This window comes from Siniperca chuatsi, linkage group LG16 (genome assembly GCF_020085105.1).
Source record: "Siniperca chuatsi isolate FFG_IHB_CAS linkage group LG16, ASM2008510v1, whole genome shotgun sequence".
In the NCBI taxonomy this organism is placed as follows: Eukaryota; Metazoa; Chordata; class Actinopteri; order Centrarchiformes; family Sinipercidae; genus Siniperca; species Siniperca chuatsi.
In genome coordinates, this window is record NC_058057.1 from 15,266,833 (window position 1) to 15,272,260 (window position 5,428).

At 44.5% G+C, this 5,428-nt stretch overlaps 1 long non-coding RNA gene across 1 annotated transcript; it reads left to right on the plus strand.

Annotated features, from left to right (window-relative positions):
- Positions 1-1,903: 1,903 nt before the first annotated feature.
- Positions 1,904-4,559, plus strand: LOC122862733. Its single transcript, XR_006374837.1, has 3 exons — positions 1,904-2,039; positions 2,377-2,561; positions 3,901-4,559. It is a non-coding gene; the product is annotated as an uncharacterized LOC122862733 (long non-coding RNA).
- The last annotated feature ends 869 nt before the right edge of the window (positions 4,560-5,428 follow it).

Consider the following 5,428-nt stretch of genomic DNA (forward strand, 5'->3'; position numbering starts at 1 on the left):
TTAAGCATACCCCAGCCTTAATGTGAGTTTTTCAGTTTTCCCTTTTTCAATTATTCAAAACCATACAGTAGCATGACTTTGGAAGGTCAGCAGGTTAGTTTACTTGTGAGTGAAACATTGGCGTTGGCCAGGGCAGGAATTTTACAGAGGCTATGACGGCCATGGTCGCTGTGCCCCCTCAGTTTGACCTTATGCCCCCCCAAAAAAATGCCCCGCCTGCACTGCCCTAGCTGATTCCACTGTTTTCTACTCTGCTTCTTTCCTGTCAATATGGTTTTTAGACATCAGTGTTTTTTGTTGAGATTCTGAATTCTTATTGGGCAACATCAAGTGAAACGTTGCGCACACACATGAACCGCTGGAAAACCGGGCTATTTATGACGATAGTTTGACACAAATCTAGCACCGACCAACCAGGAGACTTAAATCGAACTCATCCTAAAGCTGTGACTGAGTGAACTTCTGAGAAGAGAAGGTCGACTGAGATGAGGTAAGAAAGTTTGATAAATTAGTGAACAAATAAGACAAGAAACCATAGTCGGACTTGCCATCGGAAGCACCGAGTCGCTCTGTGGGCCACTTGAGCAGCCCATTATACAAAAATAAGAGTGAGAGAGATGCGTCCTTGGCCTATTTCACTTTGCACCAGCCCACATCCTCCTCCTCAAGATCCTCAATACCAGTTCAACTGTTTGGTTTTGCAGCTGAAGCCGTAAGACAAAAAACAATAGGGATAAGATAAGCAAGGTTTGGGTTTGGTTGGTCTGGTTTCATAAAGTTGATGCACTTGTCTTTATCACTTTTCGTGAACTGACCAATCACAGCCTGGATGGGGCAGGACATTAAAAAAAGGTTGACTTGCCACAGTAACCTTTCGAAATGTTGAACTCATTGTTATGCAAGAATGGTTCTGATTATTGACAAGTTAGTACTTAGCATTACTAAATTAGGGAAAAAAGAGAATAAAAATAAAATCATCCTTAACCCTTAAGTTAAATTCATTATTTCCGTTTACTTAAAATTATTGTTTTATTTGATGGCCTTGCTGCCCTGGCATTTGGCCTTTGTGCCCTCAAGTGGCCTTGCTCCTAAAATCATGAAATTCCAGGCCTGTAAATTTTTAGGTGTGCTATTTAAACTATTGTACTTAAACTATACTTATTGTTTTCTTTCTTTCAGGACTACAGCTCCCAAGAAATATTTGTGTAACAAACAGTGGCAAAATTTTATACGGGTCCATACTTTATGAATCATTTTCTAGGAAGTTTCCTGAAAATAACTGTAATTTGGTACTAATTATGGGGAAAATATGGGGATTTCTTGGAACACACTTTTCCATTAAAAACTAAATTTTCATTAATTATTAATTTATTATTGGAATCTGTATGCTTGTCTGCAAACAAATTTCACTTATTCGCAGTGTTCAGCCGACCTGCTGTACACTGACCAAAAGACTCTCCGAGTTTTGCTAGAAGTTCATTGGAATTAATTAAGTGGAAATGTACCAAATGAACAGTCTCTATCATTCTTTCCAGAAAACTTCTAGGAAATTATCAGGAAATTATGGACACGTAAAATAAATGTCTAATCTGCTCTTGAGCATCAACATCAAACATTACCAATGTATGGTGCTCATATAAGATTATCATTATTACATATGATTCTTGTGTATACTTTCTCACAATCTAGTAGTCGTCTTGCATGTGCAGTTGTGTATTGGCCCGTCTTGTGTGAGTGGAGCATGTTAGTGTGTGTGTCTGTCTGTGTGTGTGCGCTGTTGGGGATGGTACCAAACTGTGTGTACTTGGCATGTCACTGGGGCCAGGTGCAGGGCTGGGTTGTAATCACGAGTATGGGTTCTGCTCAGGATAAACAGGGTCTCTTTCTCATCTCTCCAGGGGCCACCATTTCCTGGTACTCTTTGTAATGGGAGGAACACTACAGCACAACAGCAGAGAAGATCAAACAGTGGTCGTTCGCTGAGTCAGGGTTAAGAAAAACCACCAGTTGACTCTAAAAAACATGCGTGACTGACAGAGGTAAATCAACAGAACTGGGTACAAATCAAGAGGTAGCAAATCATGCAAAGCAGGCGTCGCAAGTGTCTTATGAAATAATTTTCTATTTGGAGCGACTGGTTTATATCTCGGCTATGTAACATTTAATAATTTCCTTGTTTTGTTTTTGTTCAGATCTGGCGTGAGTAACATTTCCTTTGACTTTTTATTTCCACAATACAACATGTTTTGGTGTTTGTTTCTTTTGCAACTACAGGACTGCAAAACTGTTAGATATGATCTGATTCAGTATGTCTGACCTTGTTTTCAATCCTTCATCTAACCTCAGAGCACAAAAGTCTTTATTTTTTCTCTCCAGAATTCCCCCTTCAGCCAGTGATAACCTGCTGTCCATCCCCACCCCCTCCCTCTGCCTTGTGGGGCAGGAAGCGGAGCAGCTCAGACGTACTGTACAGTCCCTCGCGTCTGGGCCGGAACCAGGATGTGTTGCTAGGCGCAGGGATGATTGTGTCAGCACTTGCTGGCCGCTTCGTTTCCTTACAGGTGATCTCCTGAATGGACAATGACAGATATACGTTTCCTGCTATTTTTCGCTTCTGCAGGAGGGGATCAGAAAAACACGGGATGGGGCCACCTCCGCGAGCAAGTAAGCAGGGTCCCAAAGTTAGCAAAGCTTCAGACCGGGTGAGACAAAGACACATTCAGCCGGTCAGTCACAAGACCTCATGGTGACCCTGTGACCTCAGACTGGAGGTGGTTGTAGGGTTCAGTAAGTGGTGGCTACAAATCTGGGAGATGGGGGGTGGATGATGAGGAAATATTGAGGAAGCCACTCTTGATTTCTGACGCATTGAATGAACTTTGATGGGTAGAAGGTCGAGGAGGATGAGAGGGTGATGGTGTGGCAGGAGGAGGACAGGGAGGGGGAGCGGGCGATGGCGTGTGGCAGGATAGCTGAGGTCGTTCTTTTGATTTATGATTTTTCAACTTTTTCTAACTGTGGAGACTGCAGAGTATATGCACGGCAAGGGAGGGGAAGGGGGAGAGGGGATGGGAAGTGAAGGAGGGATGCAGCGGGGCACTGAAGTGGAGGGGTGGTCACGCTCTTTTGATTTATGACTGGGGTGATTAATGCCCAAGGATATTACCCCTTCGGAAAAAGTGCTGGGCCCTTGACTGAAGTTGTGTTTTGCTACATGTCTGACAGGCAGGAGCGATTTGGCCTCCTTTTGTTTTGTGATGACAATTTGAAGAGGGGTCATCTCTTGTTCCAGAGTCAGGAAATATCTTTCTGATCGATTTATAATGAGCATTAACCAGTAGGAGTAAACTGATCAAGATGACATTTTACTGAAGAAAGACATCCGTTTCATCATGTTACTATCATCAGTGGTAAAAATGTGTTACATTGTTTTGGTGAGATTAGCAGTAAATTTGCTGTTAAAAGGAAATTACATAACACCTTAACCTGTCTAAAATGCTCCCTACAATGATATCATGTATATTACTGAAAGGCTGTGCCTTAAGAATAGTACAATTCATTGAAATTACATTAAATGCACAACGCACAGCAAAATATAAACAGTTTGCTATATATAAACAGTTTCCTCTCATTCACAGTCTCTAAACACTGCAGCTTTAGGGCTAGACAGTCAGTCGACAGTCTGAAAATACATACAATGCAACGAATCTTAGGATTACTTGTCTTAGTATGATAACCATGATACTTGTCTCTCTATGTAGTGGTCAAATACAGCTGTGTTTCATGAACTTCTCTGACCAAGTTTACCCTTCAGGTAATCTTCAGAGATGTTCATTAATTCTGTATAATCATTTATGTACTTGTTTTATGTGCATGTGTTTGTGTACTTATCCCCTGCAGAGCAACGCACAGACACAGGAGGAGGTGACAGGAAACACTAAGGTCAGCCATGGTCTGGGACCTCTGCTCAGTCATCTTGTTTTTAGAAGACATAAATCACACGAAATCCACCGGTTCCTCTCCTCTTCAAAGGCCTTTGTTTTACAGCCTCGGCACAGAGGTTATCAGCAGGGCAGCAGCAATAGTGTGTATAATAGACCTACTTACACTGCCTGATAAGATGCATTGAGAGTCTGTGACTCTCACTTTAGGCTGTCAATAAAACCAGGGAATCGGTGTGTTTTTTCAGGCTTTGAATTATATCACATCAACGTGACAGTGGCACCATTTTTCGACGCAGACTTGTCTGCCAATATAAACCGTGGAAGAATTGTTTGGGTTCCTGTCTGTGGGTTTCTACGACTGACCCTGTCTGGGTGATTAAATGGCTCTGTGCTGCAGGTTTCAGTGCCATCATCCCTGGCTAGAAGGTTATACACACAGCCGTGTACAGTAGATATTGATGTCGTCAATAAAAGTGTCTTGGAGTTATGTCAGCCGACTAGATGCTCCAAGGTTAAGCGGTGTTAAGCACACCTTCTCCTCCTCGTTAGACACTGTTTGTTTCACTGTCAATCACACCATATGTCAGCTTCTTTTGTGTTTGTTTGTTCACTCGCAATGACAACTTTTCTTGCTCCCACCGCTGTGCGCCCTCCTCCCCACTACAACACACACATCTAATCGTAGGTCACCCTCATGGTTCTGCGTGCGTTGAACCAAGGAGGGCTGGTGGGGAGGAGGGGTTGGGTTGGGGGCATGGGCTATCGCTAATCACTAACACTATGGCTAACGGTAGTGCTGTGGAAGCAGTAGCCTTGCAGCCGTGTGATCTCCAGCTAACCTTGCCCACGGGCCTCTTTTGTCTGCACGCCGCACACGGCTGGCTCCATCCTCTCTCTGTTATTGAGCTGGTTGTGGGGGGGGGATTAATCAATGGCGAATCGCTGGCACTGTTCTCAGGACAGTGACCGAAGCCCAGTCTGTTGGCCCCCTTTGCCTCCCTTCCGCCAAACTCCCTCCTTTCTCCTGCCTCCCTCAACCGGTCCTCTACCCCTCAGTCACCGCCCCCCAACCCCTCCTGTCTGATTGACACTTGAAAGGTGGCCGAGGACGGGGCCGGAGGCGATGTTCCACGCTCTGGAACCCTCCGTGCAGGGGAACAGCTGGTGACATCTGCAGAGAGGCCCACAAAAGGCAGTTGAAAGCGTGCAATCGCGCCCCCTCCTTCTCTTCTTCCCTTGTCTCCCTCACTCTCTCCTTCTCTGCCTCCCCCTCTCACCCTCTGTCTCTCTAACCCTGCTCGTTCTTTCTCTTTCATTCTCTCTGCTCCTGTCTCACCCTCTCTCTCTGCCTCAGATGTCCCCTCTATCTCCTAAGAGCTGGCCTTTTTGTCTAAAGCAGTGATACAGGCACCCAAGTGCCTTTGAAAAGCATCCTTTAAACTTGAAGAGCTTACGCTGGAGCATGTGTGTCTGTGCAAAAAGAA